This window comes from Dermacentor silvarum, chromosome 8 (genome assembly GCF_013339745.2).
Source record: "Dermacentor silvarum isolate Dsil-2018 chromosome 8, BIME_Dsil_1.4, whole genome shotgun sequence".
Taxonomy (NCBI): Eukaryota; Metazoa; Arthropoda; class Arachnida; order Ixodida; family Ixodidae; genus Dermacentor; species Dermacentor silvarum.
This window is the reverse complement of record NC_051161.1, coordinates 142,199,798-142,224,593: the sequence shown is the minus strand read 5'-3', so window position 1 is coordinate 142,224,593 and position 24,796 is coordinate 142,199,798. Positions and strand designations below refer to the sequence as shown.

Below are 24,796 nucleotides of genomic sequence, written 5' to 3'. Positions count from 1 at the left end.
GAAAAACACGGACTCGGATCCAGGATTCACGAAGGAGCGCGCTCACACTTTCAACGAGCTGACGCAGGCCTCCAAAATGGCGCGTCAGCTGTACCCTCCACTACGGTGGTTAGATTGGTAGGTGTGCCGACCGGCGTAGTTCACTGCTTCTCCACATCATGACAGCAGGAGTGGCGCTGCAGTCGCAGGTCTGCCGCGAAGTGTGCGTCGTCTGCTACTAAGACTGCTGCTATTGCGCGCCTGTAAGATTTCAAATACTTTGTTTTTTTCTAACTAAAACTTGAAATAAAGTGGAAATTATGCACTGAAAGATACTATAAACGTGTGATGTTTCTTGTTTTAATCAGTTGCCCTCAAAAACTGTCATTATATCGTCTGCTAAGAGGTAGACGGCACGCTGAGCTGCACTCGCAGCCGTGATATAGCACCATTCTTTTATCACTTACCTGAATGTTTATGCAGTGGAATGGATACCGTGGATAACACTCGTCAGTGCCAAGCTCCTCAGGATCCAGGACTGAGTGAAAATGTCGCTACGCCGAAAGAAACCAGGAGGGACACCACTTGCTTTGCGCCCTATTGTAAGTCCCGCTACAAACATGCGAGCCAAGGGCAGAAGATATCGCTTTTTACGACGCCGCGTGACCCAGAACTGCTCAAAAAATGGGAACGTGCACTTCACCGCGCTGACAAAGAACTTCAACTGCATTCGGTAGTGTGCGAGCCCCACTTTGAGGACCAGTTCGTTGAGCGTCACTACACTCATGTGATAGGCGGGCAAGTTGTACAAATTCCGAGGGAATATCCGCGGCTGAGAAGCGACGCTGTTCCATCAATACTTCCCGGGGCGCCTGCTTACCTTTCGAAGACCATTCCCGCAAAGATACAAAGCAAGACTTCGACGGGATGTCGGCCGGTAAAATACGCGAAAAAAGAAAGCGCGCCTGAACTTCGACAGAATTCCACCGAATCGCTTGCCAATGAAGCAGCGCTTGTTGTGATCCGCCTGTTGTAACCACTCAAGAAAACATTGATGTGACGCCCTGCACTTTGCCCAACAGTTCCTGGACACTGCATTCAATGAACGATAGCCCGGAAACTGCGGCGTTTTCAATTTGTTCAAAAGATGGCCACAGCATCACCCTAGTAAAGGTTGTCCTTGTACAATTTTGTGGCAGTGAAATTCTCGCTAGTGTCTGTGTTCAAGGAACAATGGTACTGAAGAAGACTTTGCACACAATTGAGGATATGAGCGTACTCCTGACGAACATTGACAAAATGGTCCCGTGTCAAGGAATTAAAGCAAGTGGGAAGCTTGAAGATGTGCTGGCAAGAACGACAGCAAATACAAAGAGCCATGGCAGCAGAAAATTCAGCTTGAAGTGCAGTGGCATCGCTTCCCAAGAAAACGACTGCTGCATGCACTGCCGCTACACCAGAAAGCTGCTGCAGAATCCGCTCTCATATAGACGAAGGAAGAATAAAGGTACTGGCAACTGCACATACAGATACAAGCTAACAGTCCAAAAACTGAAAAGGGCGATGGCAAAAATGGTCACCTGAAAAGGCAACGCTCAAGTATATGGGGGAAAAACCGTGAACTGACAGATGACACTTTGAAATCAACGCTAAAAGATTTGCCATTGAAGCAGTGGCTACAGGTCATGGCGTGTTTCAACGCCTGCAAGCGCAGCAGCACCAAGGGCATGAAGTATCAGGCTGAGTGGATACTTGAATGCTTGTTGATGCGCATGAAAAGCAAGCGCCTCTATGAACACCTACGCAAGGAAAGGATCATGCTGCTTCCTGGATGGACCTGCCTGCAGAGGTACCTACGCTCATTTAGAAGTGGTTTCGGCTTCAACAGAAGAGTGTTTTCAGCGCTGAAAGAAAAATCCTGTGAAATGCCTGAGCATCAGCGTCATGGTGGCATATTGCTAGACGAAATGAAGCTGTCTGAAAATCTGTCCGTGGATCAGTACGGGCAAGTTAAGGATCAGTACGGGCAAGTTAATGGACTCGTCAATCTGGGGCAATATTCGACAGGCAGTGCAAGTTCTGTCATGGCAGACCGCGCTGTAGTAGTGATATTCCAGCCGTTTACAGGGAAATGGCACCAAGTGCTAGGTGTCTTTGCGTCAAAAAGAAATGTGAATGCCAATCTCCTTGCCAAAATCATTCTTGAGTGCATTATATTGGCCGAGAAACCTGGTCTTTTCGTCGACTTTGTCACGACTGACGCTGCAAGCTGGAATCGATCCATGTGGCGTATTTTTGGCATTACAGGAAAACTAGAGCGAGTTGTCTGTAAGACATCACACCCTGCTGACTCCAAACGCCAGTTGCACTTCGTATCAGACTTTCCACATTTGGTAAAGAACGTGAGGAACAGCTTCCTGCACCATCCATTCGCGACGCCCGAGGGAACCGCAACTGTGAAACACATTGAGGTTGCATGGGAATACGACCAGCAAGGAAGCATCTCCTTGAAATCGATGCCTAAAATTCACAGATCGGTTGTTAAGCCAGACGGCTTTGAAAAAATGCGAGTCAGCTACGCATTTCGCATCTTTTCTGACGAAGTTCGACGAGGTCTTTTCATGTATAAAGAACAAATTGAGTGGAGGCATGGCTCCATCAACGCGACTGAGTCTTTTGTCAGACTGATGAAAGACGTGATTGAGATCATGACATCTAGGTTTCCTGCAGCCGCCCTTCGTCTCAGCTCAAGAAAAGCTGACCGACTTGCCGAGTTCCTCGAGTACTTGAATGAGTGGGAGCGTTCCGCTGAGAACGGTGGCTTCATATCGGCGAGCACAGCGGAGGGTCTACGTGTTACGCTGTCGAGCACACTTTCCCTGTTGCAGTATGCTACCACCAAGCTTGGCTTCAGGTACATCATGACGTCCAGACTGAGCCAACATATTTTGGAACAGCTGTTTGGAATCTTGCGACAGATGTCTGGCACAAACGACCATCCAACACCCGTGCAGTTTTTACTATCGATTAATACACTGGAATTTATGAATTTGTCGAAGAGCTCTGCTTCTGGAAATGTGCCTTCGGGCTTGCTGAGCAGCCTCCTTAATGTAAGCGACCTCAAGGAGCAAGTGACAAAGAAACAGAAGCACGTCGACGGCCTCCTAGACATTGGGAACTTACAAGCAGCGCACGAGGTGCTCAGTGCCTGTGAAATTGACCACAGCTGCATGGCAACAGAAAAAAGTGATTCCAGGCTGATATTTTATGTGGCCGGCTATGTGGCCAGAAAGTTCGTGGCAAAGGAAAAGTGTACGGAATGTTCTCGTGCTTTGTTCACGCCAATAGGACAACCTCTTCCTCCAGAGTCATCACTGACCGTTCACGTGAACATGGGTGGGCTGACATTTCCTTCCGATAGTCTGAAGAAGATGGTGACATCTCTAGAAAATACGTTCATGCACTGTCTCAGTGCAAATGCGCTGAGGCGTGAGAGCCTAGTGGATTTTTCATCCTACATCCAACTGAAGCCTCCAGGAATGGTCGACTGTGAGCAACACAAACTTGAACTTGCACACAAAATTATCAAATTTTATTCCATAACGCGTCTTCACTTTCTTGTAAAGAGCAGGAACTTGGCGTCTGGACGCACACGGGAAAAGAAAAAGCACATGAAATTGCGACATGTCTTGTGACCGCAGCGATGCAGTGCTGTACTTCCTAAACCTTGTTTGCGGTCATAGCTTTTTTCGTACAGTTGTTTGCGCGTGTGTTTGCTCGAAGCATGAGTAACACATTAAAATATACTTATATGATGATCAAGAGGCATAAGTATTTTTTTTCATTCTATAACCGACAGCTAGTCTACTCGTGACAGAATTTTATTGGTCTCGTATACCTACCTCGTGCAATAGTATCATCATGATCACCATAATCAGCCTATTTATATCCACTGCAGGACGAAAGCCTCTCCCTGTGATCTCCTACTTCCCCTGTTGTATGTTAGCACATACAACAGTAAAAAATTGCACTAAACACTCTGGTTGTTTGAATTTTAATATTTATTCCACGTTGTTCTACGTTCATTAAAACAAAAAAATAACCCTCCGACGCGGTCTCGAGAAAGCACACTTCGTGAGCGAATAACGCCGCCACACGCCGCTCTAGGGCTCCTGAATATATGCGGTCTCGAAATACGAATTTTCGTCGCTCTCGCCTTTAGAACTTCCGCAAAGCTATTACTTTGCTTCAGAATTAGTGTCCTTATTAATAGACTTACGTGAAAGATCTTAATAATTGTCAACACCATTATATATTTTACCTCTCGATCCTGGGAAGAGGCAGCCGACGGACGACTCAAATACGATACTTTCGCCATTCAAGTAACATACATGCATTGATAAAATTCGTAACTGCCTCTGATGTCACTTAAAGACAGCTTCTAGTTTAAATACACGGATAAGTGCGCCGAAGTTCCACTGCAAAACGGCCGCAGCAGCAGACGACGCGCGCCGCCTGCGACAAACCCCCGACCGTATAGCGCGAATTTTGTCGTCATGATGAGGAGAAGCGCTGAACTACTCTTCGTGCCCGGCGGACGGCACACCTATCCATCTAGCCACCGTACCTCCACCGCACAAATCCCTTAGCAATCGACAAGCAACCCTTGGCTCCAGTTACAAACACACACGCTCCCCTCTCCTCTCAATTTTTCTCACTATCACCCACTTTTCCTCACTTCAGGCTCTACACTCTGTCCTGAACCTCGTGCTTCTGCTCTCAGTCTCCTTTCTCATTACCCGGCAGATACTCTCCCGTGGGTACTAGAGCACCTGAAGACCTGGGAGGACTGGGAGACTCTGCTACGCTCCGGAGATCCGGTAGTGCCGACCACTGCTACCGACCGGGCTGCCAGCAGTATATGGACCGAAGCAACATAAACGCATGAGTGCAGGGGAGTCGTACGGGGGATCAGGAGCCTACGTGCTCCAAACTCATCAGTCAAAATAAAGATTTCACGATGATGATGATGATGACCAAGAAAGGTACGTACACAGAACGGACACAAACTTCCAACTATATTTCAGAACAAGAAAGCGAGCCTATATCAATACACATATATAGTCAACACGTGCCACACAACTTTGGTAAAGACTTAAAGCGCTTCCATGTAATCCCTATTAGAGACACACCCCATAGTAAGCATGTATGCCAAATGAATCGCGTCACAGACATGCGCGGATACGTAGACGAATCTATCACGTGAGCTGAAAAAACGTGATGCGAAGATTCAAAGGAACACTGTGTGCCACTTAAACAAAACCATCTGAAAATGCGGCTTCTTTGCAAGTAAATTCACTGAAGGCATGCTTAGCATTTGTCAATATTCTTAGCAATAAAATAAGCTTCTATGACCTCCATTTGCAGTTTGTCCTTTGATCTGGATAGGAAAGCTGTGTTTTCAAAATTCGGCGTGCACCCACACCGCTTACAATGAATATCAAGCAACCATCGGTTTTACTGCGTACAGCCCAGCTATGCTCTCGGGCCCTTTCGTGAAAACAAACCTATGTATACTCTTTCACAAGACAAGAGGATAATGTAAACGACAGCCGAAGCGCACTCTGTGAAGCGTTTGGCGTGCCGTTTGTTACACACAATGTGCCTTTCTTTGCACATCATTGCACACACTTTGGCAACTTGCATGGAGCGGTACAAACTGTTCTTACCCCAAACCAATTGGCAACTTTCTTCAAAATGTGTGACACATGGTGCATCTAGGGCATTACATCAAATAGCCTTTTTGCAGCTCTAAGCTGGTTTTTCTTTCCATTCACTTTCAAGTTCTGCAAAACACGCTCACAGGAGGTTAAAATCAGATGTTATGGGTAGACAGCATTGCTCAGGCGATCAGCCTGGTGTAAAAGGCTTTCATTAACCCTATGTTGACAGGATTTCTCAAATGCCGAACAACAAAGCATCACAATGGTCCTTTTTGCAATCTTGGAATGTGCGCTTTTACACGACAATAGAACAAGAACAAGAAAGGCTCTGTTACCGTATAATAGCGCACATTTTTTTATTCTGAAATATAGTTGGAAGTGTGCGCCCATCCTGTGTATGAACCTTTCTTCGTCCGTGTTTATCGCGCTGCCCTGTTATGTGTTCAAGTGTGTTCCTAGCTATATATTCAAAGCAACAGGCAGGGAAACAATATCGCGCGATAATATCAAAACAAAAGAGCTAACTGAAAGCAAATGCTGCGGTACGAAGTCCTTCAATACCTCTTAGCTTATACCGCCGAGTTGATGGCACTCAAGCTAAACTTACGGCGGGGAAAAAAAAACTACACATTGTTAAAACACGTGACGCACATGCCCTACGTCAGCAGCGGTAAAAGAGTGAATGACAAGGAAGCACCGTGGCAGTGACGGTGTTACGTGGCGGTGAAGAGAGGGTGTTACGTATCAGGGGCGGCAGAAGACTATCGTCTTTTGACGTCATTTGCAGCGAAGCAAGCAGATAGTCGGCAAATTTTTCGCTTACATAACAGTCACCGTTCATGGTTTCTGCACAATTTTTCAGTGTTTACTACTTCACCAAAAGTGCTCTCGTCTTCGGTAGGTCGTAGCAACTTTTAAGCATGCATATAATATTCAACTGACTCGTATTTCGGTATTCAACAAGTACCCAAGCACCACTAAAGCTAAGTTTAGTGCAACCCTTCGTTGCGAAACATTGTAGCATGCGCGGTGATTTAGTTGCGCTAAGCACAAGCGCCCAAACATGTGTAGAGAAATGCTGCAAGAGTCTTTGACGAAATGCGCGAGTTTTTCTCCCTGGATCATACTTGCCAACCGCATGTCTTCCTGCATGGTTTTCTCTTTCATGTTGCTGCGCTGTGATTCTCTAAAAAGTTCTGAAAAAAAATATTTTGCACGATCGCCTTATTACATGCACTTGTTTCGAAAGCATTGAACCCAAGTTTTGGTGCCCACAGGATGAAGAGCGCCCGATAACATTCCGAGGCAGTATATACTTACCAAGTAGTACAGGAACGAGAGGTTCGTGGCGGCAGTGCTGGCAACCTTCGTGTCCTTTTTCTCGAAGGCCTTGAGTGTTTCGATTGCCTGCGAAGTTCGAGGACGGTATTGTAGTACGCGTCTGTGCGGTTTCCTTCAAGGCTGCGCCACAGCAGCGATCTGTGCTGCAGCAGGGGTTACTTTCACACAACTGAGATATTCATGCCCACCTGATTGAATTCCCTTTTCCTCAGGTAAGCGACAGCCTTGCAAATTTCCAGATCGTTCGCGATGTAGGCGTAAGCGGATGATTTGATTTGCTCCAGACACCTACGGCAAAACAACGTGTACGATACACGTACAAATAGGCATGCATACATGCATATGTATGTGCGAATAGTACAATATTCGAGCCACAGTGAAGTGCGTTATATTTTGTGAAAACTATTAAACAATACTTCACCCTTCGGCACCACATGCAGGCACACCAGACCGTATCTCACAATGCAAAGCAATGCGCATTGCAATGCAGCTTGTGATGCATTCCCCACGCTCCAACATCTTTAAGTGAGACAACTTTTGTGCCCGGAATTTTCCGGAACGAGTAACACTTGATTCCATGTTCTCTAATCAATATTGGTCACGTGCGCAGCGGCATGGTCGATTATCGCAAATGAGTTGCTCTGTTAACTTCTCGTGCAGTTGATACGAAAGCATCCTTATCCTGTGCAATTTCAGTTGTAATTCGGTTAGACAGACCCAACTTAAGCATATCAAGAAGAGCTCGTATTTTCAACTATCGCATGCCATGTTGATAGCGCAACCAAGGTGAGAGTCAAGCGTTTTTAACTGAACGCACCCATCGGCTGAGACTGAATATATTCGTGCCTTGTCTAATAACAAAAAATTGTACGAATAAGAAATTGAAGCGATATCGCGAGGTGGCTGGTTCGATTATCAGACTTGACGCGAGCATAATAGTGGGTGTGGTGCGCAAAAAATGCGTGTTCTGCATTTTTCGTGCGCTACCGAGAACCGCAGTGAGCTGCCAAAATTAATGCGGAGACCTCTGCTACACCATCCTCTTCGGCGTAGCTGTCATTGTTAAACAAGTCCCTCATCAACATCCAAAATTAGCCTAGCTAGTTGTCGAAGCTCGTTCTTTTGTTCTTACGAGAGTTCATTTTTGTTATTAAGGGCAAACGAACTCCACGCGGTAAATCCGATTAGGGGTTAACAGCAACATTCCTATTGACAAGTTCCGCAAGAAATCCTAAACCTAAATCCTAAAGTCTTTCGTTTCTTGCATTTTTTTTAGTTAGCTCCATCAAACGAACGCGGATTGGTATGGACTGCGTATGAAAATAGTACCATGAAGGGGGATGGTTTTAACAGCATTCAAGATTTACAGATCACTGCCAGGAATTTTCCAACAGCCATGCTAATCGTAATGAGTGCAATACGATTACAGATGCAGCCCCAGACAGGGAAGGCAGGAATGACACAGGAAGCACCATAAGGGATACGCGACACATATTCGATGCAGTCGCGGTATAGCTTCGCAGCTTACCACTCGTAGCCTTCAGAAAACGAACTGCTGATCACAGGGGCGATGAGCTTGGCGGCTGTTGAGATGCACCATTCGGCTTCCTGTCTTCTGTGGAAAAAAAATGGCACGAGGATTATGTCTTCTACGAGTGCGCACACGTACTCACTTGTGTAGCTATAGATAGTTGCAATCACATGCAAAGAGAAGCGGCTTATTGATAACTTCGGCAGATAGCTTACGGAATGGTAAATGGACATAAAAATGTTTCAGCCAGATTCTCTCTGTTATTCCGATATCACATTCCACCTGCCGTGGTTCAGTGGCGATGGCGTTCCCTGCCTGAGCACGGGACGGGGGGCGGCTTGCTATAACATGTAATTAACGAAAATAATAACGAATTAAAGAACGCGTTCTCGTGAGGACTAGGAAGAACGCGTTCTTAAATTCGTTATTATTTTCGTTATTAAACGGTCGTGCAGGCCGCCCCAGGTGTTTGACTTGGTGGATCAAATGAAAATGGAACCCCCGGAGTTGTGCACATCGAATTGTATAATACCTTGTATGATGCTGAGTATCATTATAAAGAAGTGCTGATAGTGTGCTTGTATTTTGTTGTTGCTGTTGTTTTTGTTGTTTCAGTACACTCAACTTCATAGAAGATACAAGATATTATACAATACTATGTCCACAACTCCTGGCGTTCCGTTCTCATTTGATTCGCCCCTTCATACAAACTGTGGCATTATTCCTACGGAGGCGCAACACAATAACGCTCATGTTTGCTCGTTAAACAATCGCAGGCAGTCAAAATTAGGACAAGTGACCACCGCCAATCACTATAGACCTTTTCACAAACCGACGTTTGAGTAGCGCCATTGCCCGACACGGGCGACGTCTAGCGTCAGAACATGTTATGCCGCCATTGTGGACTGTGAGCCTTGCGAGAGCAGGCCCGCCGCACTTCGGTTGTGTGATCTTCGCCGCGCATTATTTCGATTGTTTTCGTCCGCTTCGCTTATCTTGTGCCGCTTGATTTGTTACATGTTTCACGTACTCGCGTGAGCGCTCAGTGTGGTGTGCCATGGCAACAGCAAGACGAGCCAGTGGATGCGGTGTTTCGTCGTCGGTAGCGGCGGCAGCTGCGTCTGCTTCGTCGAGACCTGGCGTGCTAATAAGCGGTATATTTCATTGTTATTGCTGGACACATGTGACCGTATCGTCGTTTGATTCTGATCATCATTACGTTTCGCGGTTGAGGGTTGCCTCATTTAGCGAAAGCAGGCGCGTACGTAGCTGTCGGGCAATGCTTAGAACCAGACACCGGCGGCCCGACGACGCATGTCAGTGGTTGGTAGATATGCGGTGGTTACTCCATACGCTTCCGAAGCAACTGAACAGCTCAATCATGCAACATTTATTGTATCTGGTGCAGTGCAGGGTGCTTATAACAAAATGTAAAAACATAAAGCGTGGCGATCGAGCAGCGCGGTACCTGCAGCGAAACGACGCGCGGCGGTGATCACAGATGCCAGCGCAACTGATACAGCCCAGGTGCTGGATTTTTATTTTTAGTATTTATTTATACATACTGTCAATCCCAATTACTATAACAGGACTTGCGAATTACTATAACAGGACTTGTTATAAGGATATGTAGCGCCCACCGACGCTGCTAAGCGCGAACGCTAAGGTCAGCGTTCTCGGCCGGCGCCTTGGGGCCGGCTGCGACTGACGAGAAAAATAAGTTGGGCGGCGCGTGCCAGCGGCGCAAGCACGGCACGCGCCAGTCCGTTCTAAAAGTCTGCTGAGCTGGTCCTCTTGGTCGTGCGCTCCGCGGCGACCCCTCGGTTTCTTACATTGGTGACTTCGGACGTGATCCTCAGGGTATCAACAAGGACCGATTCAGCATCACCTGCTACCGAGCCCTGCCCGCGGCCATGGACCAGCTGGAAGAAGAGTGGCGCCCACCAACGCTCGACGACCCTTGGCGTTTGCAACTGTGGCCCTACCGTCCGCACAGCCCTATCGTGTGGTTCGCGCAGGTAGACGCACAGCTATACGTAAATGGGTATCGTCACATTTCTGGCGGTACCTACTCCTCAAGCGAGAAATTCCGACCGACGTTTCTCTTGTCTTGACCTTCCGTCATCAGACCAGAACATGTACGAGGGCCTCAAGACCGCCTTCTTTCAACACTTTGGCGTACCAGTTCCCGATCACTTACGCAGCACGACACAGTTTTTCCTTCAACGGCTGACGCTTCTGAAGGAATGGCTCAAACTACGTCGTCCTCTTCACCATCGGCGCTGGTGAACGCTGCGCCACTGCTCGCGAATCTTGCGCCGCACCTACACCACAGGAGCCACTGTGCGGAGACAAGAAGACAACTGCGCCTCCCGGTCTTGTTCGTTCCCCGACGACGAACAACCTCCCGCCGCACTGCCCGCACCATCAACTACACAACTGGTGAGCCCGCTAGTCCTCAGCAACGACCACCTTGCATCCACGCCCGAGCACACCAAAGAGTCGGCATGCACTCCGTCTCCACCCGAGTTACATGGCGTCCCCAGTCCAAGCCGTGGAGATGACTCAGCAGCGAGCCGTGCCTTGACGGCTGTCGAGACGCCTATCAGTCCGCCTGTTCCGAGTGAAATCCTGCGGCATCACTGCGGTGAGACTGGTCCGCCAGCTATCACGTGCACTGCACTTCCTAGCTACGCCAGTGTCTTTCTCGTGGAGCCCTTGTCGCATGTTCCTCTCGCAGCGCACGTTCAGTGTCTCGGCTTCAACGCCCCAACCAACTGCCTTGACGTTTGGCCACAAGGATGCCTCCCCGGCTTGCTGTGCTCGGCGTCGGAGAACTCGTGCCCAGCGCGGCCGGCAGCCCCGCTGCTTCGCTGGTTTTCGTCGCTGCGTCCACCCGATTTTACACAAGTGCCAGGGCGGACGCTGCTACCGCGCACTTCGAAAGCGCCCGCCCTCAACACCAAGCCTATGTTCACGGGTCCGACTGACATTCACACGTTGGCACCACGCTAACTTCGATAGAGCGAACCGGGTCCCGTCGTTGCGGGTTTGTCACCACGGTCGCAGCATCAGCGGGGGCCGGATTCGATGTTGCTGTCGGCGCCGACGCACCCCACCCGTCTTCACCACTTGACCAGCCCAAACTTGGACGATGTCATCGTGGCTGCCGCGTTCCCCGCACCGTTCTGCGGTCGACCGTCCATGCTCACCGACCATACATCTGCATCTGCAGCTTAGAGCGCCAATGGCGTCGCCCCTGCGCCCTCCTAGATGCAGGGATCATCGGGGCCACGTTCCTCAAGCTGCCGCCACCAAAACCTCGTCCGCTGTTGCACTCACAGGCCAGACCACCCAGTGAATCGCGCACATTTCGCCGTTCCGTCTGGGCGGGGGGCCCTGTAGCGCCCACCGACGCTGCTATGCGGGGACGCTAAGGTCGGCGTTCTCGGCTGGCGCTTTGGGGCCGGCCGCGGGTGGCGAGGAGAATAAAGTTGGCAGCGCGTGCTAGCGGCGCAAGCACGGCACGCGCCAGTCCGTTCTGAAAGCCTGCTGAGCTGGTCCTCTTGTTCTGGCGCTCCGCTGCGACCCCTCGGTTCTCGACAGATGTATTGTTTACCTATTTTTTTACGTTTGTTTACATGGAATGGCTTTTCTTTCGGATGTCTGAATTTGAAACAAGCTTCGCTCACGGTGAACCTTAACGTAGATCGTGCGCGAAGTTTGTATTGAAGATACGGCATACGGCAAGAATGTTCGTGTGCGCTATCTCTGAAGCGAAATAAGCAATAATATTGGCTCTTTTCTTGTTTCCCTTACACGTCTCACTGTGCAATGTTCATAATAGTAATGTCGAGCCTTAACAATTGTCGATAAATACACATGCATATGACTGTAAATCACTACTGACCGTGAGTGCAAAGCGCTTAGTGGTCAGCGAAGCGGTCACTGCACGAACGTAAGTATTTCACTTGCTCGACTGTGCGAGTAATTTTTTTTCGTTACTGTTATTGTTGCAAGCATGATGCTATTGTCCGCGTACCCATGCGAATACCGTTTTTTATGTCTTAATTGCGCGGGCTCATTAAGCGCGTTTCTACGCACGCACAGTTGGCGCATTACGGTTTCCGAACTCTAGCACTGGAGCTAGGCCGCACTGATGAGGTTGCACGTTTTAGTTTTGCATTCTCTGCTGCCCAAGCACATAGACAACGCTCAAAGATGGGTGAGCTTCATGCAGCACCACACTGTTGAAGTTATACCTTTATGAGCAGGGCCGTACAGGATGCGTGTGAACGCAGAGACAATGTTTTGATGGACACAGGGGCTACATACATCTTCCAAAGGACACGATTTTTCCAGATCGTTGCGAAGTGTATTTACCGACTAGTTCTCTCGCAGAGTGCTTCAATTTGTCTTATACCGGTGTTACACACGGCCACATTTGATAGCGATCGAGCCCGATCTAGATCGGAATATTCGACCGCGATTGGCTCCCTTCCGCAGATTCAGCAAAGAATTGCCAATCGAGACCAAGAAATTTGACCCAGATCGGGCTCGATCACGATCAAATGTGCGCCGTGTGACCCACGTATTAGGCACTGGAATGAAGTCGTGTTTGAAAGAATAACAAATGTAGTTTCTGCCACTACATACGAAAAAATATTGCACCAAAGAGCTCACGATTCTCGCTACCTATAATGAAATGTGCCGAAATCGTTTACCATGCGTTATTTAACTTATGTGTGCATTGGTTCATATTAGACTGAAATGCTAAGTCCTCAGGTGATGCAGGAAACCGGCGAAGCGTGAACATACCACATCGGCAGTGGTCTCGTGGATTGCTGTGTTGTGGCCCCAAAATCATTATTTTCCGTTGGTTCATTGTGCACCCATAAGCTGCACAGTGCTGGCCTGTAGCCTTTTGATGAGTATATGTCATTATTTACGAACGTAAGTCATTCGGGACAAATAAACGGAAACATCGAAGGAAAGCTGCCGCTCCGCAACGCAAGCGCAGGGGAAGCACAGTCCAGGCCAAACAGGCAACACTCACACATACTCTCGACGCCAGACCGTCGGAAGTGCCCTCGTGAAAACGTCTATAGCCTGCTTTTTTTTTGTCGAACCCAGTTTATTAAAGGTCGGCTCCGCAGTCGTCAAACGAGAGTATTCTATGCATCCGAGTGTTCTCGATCACCAAAATCAGAGTAGAAGCGCGCAGCACGCGTTTCCTCGCCTGTCAAGCTCCCGCGGGTCATAGCGACTATGCACATGATCCCTCTATCAATTACATACCACTAACACCTCCAGTGGCGTACCAACTATTCTCAAGTGGGGGGGGGGGGGGGGGGGGCAGACCACTTGCTTCTCTCTCTCTCTCTCTCTTTCTATATATATATATATCTATATTATATTTTGCGAATTACTATTTTGTTATCTGATAGAGCCCGGAAAAGGCGTCTGTTAGCTCTTTTATATGGCCTGTTTTCAGCCACACATGGTGAACCATGAAGGCCCGAGAATTATTTTAACTTGTCTTTATTTCTTGGAACACAAAACACAAGATTTCAAGATGATCCCGTACTAAGGCTATGTGCCCCACACAGGTCCCTGATCCCGCGCTGTAGCAGCAGTACGGCGCGCAATAATAACAACAGATTTGCTACAAACAATTTTAATAATTAGACAAAGAATTCTACTTGGTGTTGAAGTCTACATCACGAATGTATCTCTAGTGAACGTAATAGTATTGTTGAGGTCATACGCAACAAAATACACACACATAAATTACTTGAAATATTCACAAGAAAAAAGGCAACAGATGTGTGCGACCTTGGAGAATTACTACCCCATTTCCAGCGAAGCTGTTTCTTTCGAGCAGTTGCAATAAAAGTTTCAGTTTCCTGTAATTATATCGCATGCTTGAAATGTTGCCCGTATATGTCTGTTCCGTTTTAAATCATGCCAACGTGTAATGTTTTGGAGCTCTTCGTGCTGGGATAATTTTTAAAAGCCAAATATTCATCAACACCCATGTTACTTCGCCAGAACATTTACCATAGTGTGCCAGGGTAGCGGTCTCAATTCTGCCCGCTCGTTAGACACTCATAACGCTTTAGAGCACTTGCATAGGGAATTAATTGATTACCTATCTATTTTAAGCTTTACCTACCCATCACCCATTATACTTGGGTCATACGTAGTTACCAAACATAAAGAAGCTGCCTTTTTCAGTTCAGTGAGAAACCAGGCGAGCTAATATGTCACGCAAGAAAAAGAAGAGAGTTCAAGCATTATTCGTAACGCTTTTAATTAAGCTACTAATGTTAGAACTTCGCGACACATTGCATTTAAAATGGTGCTTATTACTTCAAAGTATAAAATTTCTGAAACGCAGAGTTCTCTTGGGACATTGGGAAACCTGGGTAAAGATTTGCCGTGGTTCAACGCGGTTAAACCAAGTTAATCCACACTGCTCAGCGCGGTCAGCAACTACCGCATCTGCAATTGCACCACGAGGCAACAAAGACGCTGCTCGGCGCGGCAGCAGCAGTGAGCGAATTGACTTCATGCTGCGTCTCGCTTCAACGGGAACTAAGCGTCGAAAGCACAGCACATGCCAGCACTCGGCGAACTTTGTCCACATCGCTTTCAAGATATGGGCGCGGCGTACGCAGCCGCCGCCGGTATACCAGTCTGACCTTTGCTGAGCTTGAAGGTCAGATTTGCGGAACCAGGCGTTTTTCTGGGTTTGTACCTGGAGTAGTAGAGCTCTGGCTCCAATAACAGTAGTGTGATTTTCAATGCTTGCTTGCGATGTTGCAATCTGTGTTTGATCAGCAGGCATTTACACTCGTACATAAACTTGGCGTGCTGTTCCCGTTATGTTCGCAAAATTAGCCTCAGTTGTAATTATGCCACTGCAGCAGTATAAGTTTAACACCGCTCGTAAAACACACTAATAACGCTATGCATCACTTGCATACGTATTTAATGGAAAAGACGCATTCAACCTATCATTTGAAACATACCCTACACATTACCCATACCATGCCCCTAGCTTTCCCCAGATATAAACAAGATGCTTGTTTAGCTCACGCGAGGACACCGGAGAAACAAATTACGAATCTCATATGATGCACAAGAAGCACATGGAAAAATAAGCGTTTAGTAATTATCAGCAGTAATTCCACTTAAAGCAGGAACGTGAATTCAGCAACGCATGTCACTCAAAATTATACATATTCTGACAAAGTTTCAAGTTCTTATAACGTGCAGTTGTTTTATGAGTCTGGAAAACATTTACATTGTGGCAGTATGGCACCCTGGAATGCTTGAATGAGTAACTTTCAACAAACTCTATAATGAACCTACACAAGATAAACTTCATCGCTCTTCACTCAGAACATTTCTTCATACTTCGAAGAATATAAGCAACGTTCCTCACATAGTTTGCCGAGGATACCGGGAAAAATCACCTAAATGCCGTGTATAACGCATAAAAATTGCGAGATGGTTGAAGAAACGAGCACTGGCCAACCGAAAACAAAAAGAAAAACGAGGATGTTTCTGGCGTTTTTGCAACCAATACGGGTGCCTTGTTCACAATGAACGAGGTACCATGACGGTCATTATTTATACATGCCGAATGACGTAATGCGTTTGCGTATAGCTCAGGGGAGTCCCCGTGTCCGGTCAATCGTGTGCGCCGTAGATTATATGCAAAATGATTCAAGGAACAAGCGGGGTGATAATTTCTTCTCCTTGTCGATGACGAAAGTCTATTCCAATCAATACCGTGTCCTGTTTTTCGTGATGCTCTGGCAGAGCGTTTGACACAGTGTGCCACTTGGTTACATCATCGCGGCGCTGCTGTAGCCTTCCTTTTCCAGTTTCGCCTATATATTTCGCATTCCGCTTTATACTCCACTGCTGTCGCACGAAAACTTAAGCTGAAGACTTCCTCGACAATGGCTATCCCGACCAGCCTATAACGACGGGAAAAGGCGTGCTGCTAACCCTCCTGCCAGAGCAAGGACAACAAGACAGCGTGCTTCACTTCCTTAGTTAGGCACGAGGGTGATAGAGTCATTTCAAGGATTTTCAAAGGTTACGAGGTGCGAATCTGCCACATCTCTATAAGCAAATAACGCAGCAACTCGTCAGAGTCAAAGACCACCTCAAAAAAAAATTGCCCTGGCATCGTTCTACAAAAATTTGTGCCAAGACTGCCAGGCGTGCTATAAGGCGGAACTAGGAACTTACAAACAAGCCTACAACAGCGCCGCAATCATGTAGCCAAAGGGTACACGGTGTCAAGTGCACTGGCGGAGCATCACGAAAAAATACAGTATTGATTGGTAATCGGCTTCCGTCACCGAAAAGAAGAAATTAAAAGTTGCTTCAGCTGTGTTTTGTTGAAAAGTGTCGGCTTTCAAAAGGGAGGGGGGGGGGGGCAAATGGCATACTTTGCCCCCCCCCCCACTTTTTACAGTGGGAGGCACTTGGCCCCCCTGCCCCCCCCTCCCCCCCCGGTAGATACGCCTATGATGATCGGTTACTATAACACATCTAAATTATCTACCTTGGGCACGGCTTACATCTCAAGGCATTCCCCAATATAGCACGCATTCATCACACAGTGTTGAGCCAATCAGCTTTTTTGCAGGATGAAAAGAGCGCTTGCGCGAACCCCCTGTGCTATATGAACACATGCTGAGTCACGTGAAGTACTAGTCCAGCAAAATACAGTGCACGTGCTCCAAGTGGCTGTAAACAAGAGACGCATGATTAACTTGACTTGTCACATTGTAACATTAATTCATGTGATTCACCAGCGCCATATTATACTTTCATCTAGCAAAAATGATCGTATCACCCTGTGAACCGTGCGGCACATAAGAGGCAAGTCTGTTTGTGCAGTACCATTATGATGATTCTTTCGCTTGGCATTACTTTGAGCTACAAAGATAGGAGCGCTAGCTGCCATCAAATAGCTGATGGTTATCGATGACGCTGTCAATACTGCCGCTCACCTCTCCCGCTCGATCTGCTGTAACGAGTCATTTTTATCTCCTCGTAGTATAGCATCTCGGCTGGGTCACCTGAAAGGTATAAAACAATACACGAATGAGAGGGTGTGAACGTATACTAACGCCAGTGACATGTGTAATGTACATGCAATGTAAGTTCGTGTTTGAAGAGTGCAGAAGCTGCCTTCCCGTAAAATCCACCAAAAAGTGTTAGCCATTTTTTTAATATTTGCTTTCATCAAAATGAAATCGAATATCGCCATCACTTAATGTTCATTTCATTTATTGTACCCTCCAATCCGAAGCATTACAGAGGGTAGTGGTTGCATTAAAAATATCCGCAGTTGCGCCCAAAAGGCGAAGCATCGATTGCGATAGAAAATTAGTAGACAGCTATACGGAGTAAGGTTAGTAGTTTTATCGGCCGTATAAACCTGGTATAATCGCTTACTGACTAAATTAACAAGCATGGTGTCAGCGCGCATAGGCAAATATGAGCACATCACACTCGATGACCGGACACTCGCTGTCAAAACGCTCGCGTCGAGAAGCGCGGCCGCAGCAGCGAGCGAAGTGACCATCGATCTCGGTATCGCTTCAACGCAAACTGAGAATCCCGGCCGCGGCGGCCGCATTTCGATGGAGGCGAAATGCAAAAACGCCCGTGTACTTGCGTTGTAGTGCACGTTAAAGAACCCAGGTGGTCGAAATTATTCCGGAGCCCTCCACTACGGCGTGCCTCATAATCAGAACTGGTTTTGGCACGTAAACCCCCAAAAGAAGAAGAACGCAAACTGAGCGACGAGAACACTGCGCACACAAAGCTATGAGCCGCCTGCAGATCGCTTTCAAGGTAAGGCGCGCGCGGCCGTGCAAAGTACGCAGTTGGTGCCGGAGTAGAACGCTGCCCCCCCGCTTCCCTCCCCGCGCGCGCGAGAATGCGCCGCGATCGTCGGTTCCCCGTGCGCGCGGTCGCGTAATGCGCAGTTGCTGTAGTAAGTGTTCGTGGGGAAAGGGAAAGGTTGGCGATATCTTCTGCAGCCCTTGAGGGAGCACGGCTCAGCGCCGTCGGAGAAGAACGCCGCCGCCCCCCCCCCCCACCCCCTCTCTCCTATCCCCAACGGCCCTTCGCGGGACGAAAGACGGCGCGCTTGCTCTCAGCCTCCATCTCTTGCGCGGGCCACTTCAAACCGCGATCGTCGGCTCCCCAAGCGCACTTTCACATGCACATACAGTATACGGCACGCGGCGACGGTGTTATCACCCTAGGACTTTTATTGAAGCATCACGGCGACGGCATAAGTGCGCTTGAATGTCCATATAATTCCTTGAATGTTCATATAATAAACAAATAAATAAGGCAGTAAAATACATCAAAGCGAAAAGTACCAATATTGAAAAAAGCAACAAATACTACGGCAAATAATGTCATTTCATTTACTCTTTGTCAGAAGTACAATTTTTTCCAAGCAGCCGCTGTGGATCTTGGGCGTAGGCGCTGCGCTATCGAGCACTGGGTCGCGGGTTCAATTTCCTGCCCCTCAGTGGCCTCATTCCGATAGAAGCGGAATGCAAAAGCGTTCGTGTGTGTGCCCTGAGTGCACGTCAAGGAAGCCCAGGTAGTCAAAATTAATCCCGGGCCGTACTTGATAACCGCTGTGTTGTTTGGGGATATAGGAACAACAACTGTTTAAAAAGGAAACTCTATTGCCACTGAAATTTGTTCTGCCGCTCAGCGTAGAAACTTGAGGCCAAACAGGCAGAAGTCGAAACAAGCACAAGCGTTACTTGTAACAATGGCTTCAAGCCTCAGTGCGGTTCCTAATAAATCATTATGAAAGCATCGCTTGTGCGCTTCTCGACTTCTGTCGTTTTGCACTAGAAACAGATAGATGTACCAGCAAGGTCGAAACTAAACCCATGCCAGTGAATGCATACCTGGGACGGCTCGTACTTGTCGAACTCGTCGATCTGCTCTGGGGCCACGTCGAGCAGCTTGAGGAAGCTTCGGCGGACCTTGTCTGCTCCGCCACCCACTGCCGCGCCGACGGCGAGGTGATACTGACAGACGACCAGGTGCAACGCTGTGCGGAAGTCTGCCCGCTCGGCCATGATGTACTCGAGCGAGGTGACAGCATCCACCAGCTGGCCCATGCGCACGAAGGCCAACGCGATGTTCTTCATGATCTTCAACCTGCACAGCGCAGTCACCTTGCTTCAGTTGGCGAGACTCCGTGCGCACGATCTCACGCCGAAGGAGATGGCTTGGAGACCACATGCGGTAGGTGTCCTCGTGAGTTTTTCACGTCTTCGTGTTTATAACATGTGGAATAAGCCAACAGCCTCCGGCTCAGAACACAAACACGAAACCAAGGCGCCATAAGAACATGCTTGACACGCAGCTAAAACGAAGGATGACGAAGAAAGTATGTTCATAATCTAGCACAAGTTTAAGCACCTACTACTGCACCTTGAGGAAAATCATAGTTTCGTAATGTTGGTCACTGCTCGGAAGATCTGCTATGGTTTCCGTGATTTGTTCTTATATCATTCTTTCGTATCAGTCATTTTAAAATGTGAAACCTTTCGTATCGGTATTTGTTTAAAACTTGTTTGTCGAAGAAACGTTCTTTTTTTTTTTCCTAAGCAAATAGGTCACTTAAACGGCCTGTAAACGGTAGGACGGTAATCATGATGGGTTGCTGTACAAACTCAAGTCAAATCTTTAAAGTACGTGCCACGCATACGAATGTTGTGTCCATTCATGTGCGTGCACGTAAGCGCACGGTAATGCTAACCAGTATCTGTCATTTCGAACGACCGCAGTGCCTGCACATATTTCCGCGCAATTGAACACTGGTGCATGTCTGGGTACGCATCGCAGTGCAACATGTGCGCACATGTCGTGGCACGCTGCCACAACATACTGAAATAGCACCTTTTCCTGTCGCTCTTTCTCTAAACTTCTGCGTCAAGTGTCCGAAAGTGTCAGCGCGAACGACACGCAAGTCATGCCGCCAATATCACGAAGCATTGAGTTATCGGGGAGAACCACGTCCTCTGTACATGTACACGTATTTAAAGTGTGTATGCAATACAAACAAATGGCTCGTGACAATATTGAGAAAGGTTAAACTTTGTCAGAAACATGATTCGCTATCTACCTCATGTCCTTATGGGGTTGTTCGGCACCTGATCCAGTGCCATACGGAAGAACTTGATGGCTTTAGGGTAGTTTCCTTGGTAGAAGTAGATGTTGCCCATGTTCATTTTAAGCGACCTGAAACAGACGCCACACGTAAGCGCGCGTATTTGACCGCGTGCTTTTTACTGTTACAACATCAAGTTCTTCACGTGAGGTTTAAGCACTCCCACTGTATGAGGGAAGAGTACACACGCGCCAACGATGGCTCGTTGACGTACATGCGACCATGCTCCATCAAACTAAATGCAATAGCATACGTGACAATGGATACGTTTGATTGCTCTGCGTAAAGTTCGAAAAGCCGACGAGACGCGTATGCACTAATAAAATTAAACTCTGGATTACGAACCAGACCGATAATCTGAGGCACTCTGCAGTGGGGGATGCCGGATTAAATGTGACTACCTGGGGTTCTTTGACGTGCTCCTAAGTCGAAGTAGACGAGCGTTTCACATTTCGTACCCATCGAAACGCGGCCGCCGCGGCTGGGATCAAACAGGTGACCACGAGCTCAGCAGCACAACACCATAGCCACTGAGCTACCGCTGCGGGTGCATTAGAGCTAACAAATATCATGCTACACAGCAATTCCACACAAAACGCACCTGTGTTTCAAAATTGCTAAGTTGGTTAGGTAGGTTTTTTCTCGTTTCCATTCTGTTCTTTCGTTTTTTTCCTTGCAGGGTGGCCGTTCACTTCTATGTAATATGCGCTTTTAGACGGAAGCATCTTAAAAGTTCTGGGGCCGAAATTTACAAAGTTTCTCGTTTGTAAAGGCCGGCGGCCGTTGCTAACATGTACAACATTACTTAAAGAGTGTGAACGTACTAACGTTTTTTCTTTCTTTTGGTGTGAATACGGACTCCCTTTGGTCGGTTAATCGGTTAGCGTTTTGGATGCAGTAAGTTCATCTATGCGTATCCACTGATAAAACAGTAGGTATTTTCACAGCATTTCTCATAGCAGAACTCCTTGGCGCTCAATTCAATTAAAACTGTAACGTGTAAATGCATCGACCGTTTCCGCACTAGGTACTGCGTTCGGGTTTAAAACAAAAGCGGCTGGGCCCTACCTGCGTTGGAGAAGGCCTTGTTCTTGACGATGAGTTGGTACGTGCTGAGAGCCTCGGTGTACATTGGTTGTTCGTGTACTGCACGGCGAGGTGAACAGCGCCTGCCAGGAATACCGTATACGTACCGTGTCGGACATTTCCTTTACGCTTAATGTTCCCTCGTAACCTGGGCTGTTTGACATACCCACATAAAATGAGGACAGAGAAGGTACAGGTACAATGCGATAAATGAAGCACGGGCGTTCCTTCTTGACCTGATGCTTTTCACGCCCGCAACGAGGACAGCTCTGCCCCTTCTTCGTCCTTCCCTAAACATCTGAGGGAGTTCGTGTCAGGCATTTTGCTAGGCTCTGATCTCCAGTCGTCATTTGTATTTCCCTCTCTCTCTGTTCGTCCTTTGTTTACATCCGCATTCTCACTTATCAAAGCATATCTGTGAGTGAACCAAAGCGTAAGTACTCAAAATCCCATCCTAACATTTCCTCTCACGGGGTTGTACAGGTTTCCAAGGCAAAAATTCAAGGATATTCCAGGACTTTCCAGGACCTGTCACATGTTTTCAAGGACTCACAGCCGCTTCCAAAGTACGATTTCTTTACTCTAACATTTCCAAATACGACTAGTTTATTGCACTTACAATAAATAAATGTATATCACAATTATAATAAAAATGTCTAGCCTTGATAACTCTCAAGATCACGACACAAAATGAACGCTTACAACAGCGGCTGAGATTCTCCAGTATAGCCTTGGTAAAGTTCACCACAAATATTCAAAATATTGAGCGTAGGGCTATTGCACTAAAATAAAAAGAAATAATGTAATCCCAATGATGTTAATAATGTCCAGCCTTGATCACTTTGCAAGTTCACAACAATACCAAAAAAGTTCACAACACACAATGAATGCTCTAAACAGCTACTCAGACTTCTCCAGTATTAACTGCGCAAGTTTACCTACACATCCATATATTATAACAAATAGATGTATATTGCAATTTGTAAAACATGTCTTCTCTTGATCATTCTCTAGACCGCAATATTAAAAGTTAACACACACTCACAACAGCTGCGCAGGCTTCTGCAGTATGGCTGGGTTGGTTCGTCAAACATTTCCAAAAGATTCAGTATACCGTATTTTCCGGTGTATAAGAGGCATCTTTTCATAAATTTTTTCATCTGTGCTCTTATAGAACGGTGCGACCTATGTACGTTCTAACAGCGAAGCTGTTTAAGCCAGCCGTGGTTCGTGGTTCGTATCAAGAAACTATGAAATAAACTTTCTTGCCGAGCGGATTCGAGCCCGCGTACCCCCGGTCCCAAGGCGAGCGTCGTAACCACTAGGCTATACAGCCACTTTTTTTTTTATTACATGGAATTATTAGACGTTCGCAGAGCATGCATTTAAGTCAGCCATATGATATGATGATGATGAGATTGCGTTCGAGCGTTGTCGTCTTCATCCACTTGCGCGTTCGCACGCTCATGCTCTGCGACAGAAAGAATATTCTAGTTGAAAGGGGTGAAGGTTTGGGTTAAGTGCAGCGCGATACTGTCTCTCAATAGAGGACACCTCACGCGCTGCAGAGGGGGATGGGGACTGAAAGATATCTTTCTATCGTTCTTTCTGGAGTTTTACGTGCCAAAACCAGTTCTGATTATGAGGCACGCCGTATGGAGGCTCCGGATTAATTTTGATCACCTGGGGTTCTTTAATGTTTCACTACAATGCGAGCACACGGGCGTTTTTGCATTTCGCCTCCATCTAAATGCGGCCGCCGCGGCCGGGATTCGATCCCGCGACCTCGTGCTCAGCAGTGCAACGCCTTAGCTGACTGAGCCACCCCGGAGGTCACTGAAAGATATGAGTAGAGAAGAATGGAGCCATGCTCTTCGAGGTGAAGAGGTATTGCGCGCTATGATCGAGGGAGAGAGCGCATTCACGGAGCGGGTCTGCTGGAACGCGTCGTCGGCATAGCAACGCGGTGTCGTGTGCAAGCTGCGCTATGAAACGCGCAGTGACGGCCGCAAGTCCAGACGCGCGAAAATAATTATCATCATCATGAGTAATACGATGAAAAGTTCGCGCGCACTTACGGAAAATACTGGGCTACGATAGCCCAGCTTCGCTGTTTCAAGCGTTGCGCGGCCGAGTGCAAGGTTAAGCGTGTTTTTCTTTTTATTGCGATAGCAATTTATGGACACTTCAACTGATTTCTGCCGTCGCCGTCGCCGTGAGGTTCCCGATAGATAAAATCTCGCCGCGCGCCGTATGCCCGAGCGGAAGCGTGCGGGGACGCGCGCTATCACGGTAGAGTGAACGCACTCAATCACCCACGCGCAGCAAGGAAGCGGGAAGCCAGCGCCGGAGGGAGCGCGGGGGGGGGGGGGGGGGGCGCACTTCTACTCTGCCAACAACCGCGCTCGTCGCTCGCTCGTCCGCACCATCTGTTATCTCCACACGGCTCTGGCCTTTATGCACTGTGCATTCGCCGCTCAGTTTCCGTGAAGCGATAGACCGCACGTACCTTCGCCGCGGCGGCGTATGCGCTCTCTGCCAGCGTTTTGACAGTCGTTGTCTCCAGTCATTCAGTGTGACCTATTCATGGTTTGTTTGTGCGCGCTCGCACCACGCTTGTTCATTCAGTTAGTAATAGTCGGGCCACATTTTCCAACGCACGCTACACATGCAATGCTGCCCGATCGGAAGTGCAGCACTACAGGCGTGTCCCTTCGCACGCGCTGCCCACGGGAAGCGCTTCTCATCAACACCACCGTTTCACAGGCGCCTTCTCGTGGTCATCGAGTCTCTCTTCATGTCGGTCTACTTACGGCGCAGCACACCTGCTTACTTAATCAGCTCATGTTTACTACAATTCATATTGCTACCAAAGCCGCTCACCTTACTTCG

General features: G+C 47.7%; 2 protein-coding genes and 1 pseudogene across 7 annotated transcripts in view; 1 reads left to right on the top strand and 2 right to left on the bottom strand.

Annotated features, from left to right (window-relative positions):
* The window catches only part of LOC119461739 (polycomb protein eed), a 208,630-nt gene that overhangs the window by 78,726 nt on the left and 105,108 nt on the right, over positions 1-24,796 (bottom strand). The window lies entirely within an intron of this gene.
* LOC119461742 (NADH dehydrogenase [ubiquinone] 1 alpha subcomplex assembly factor 4) overlaps positions 1-24,796 on the top strand; it is a 158,528-nt gene that overhangs the window by 90,666 nt on the left and 43,066 nt on the right. The gene's annotated exons all lie outside the window — the stretch shown is intronic.
* LOC119462459 (intraflagellar transport protein 88 homolog) overlaps positions 1-24,796 on the bottom strand; it is a 73,394-nt pseudogene that overhangs the window by 11,240 nt on the left and 37,358 nt on the right.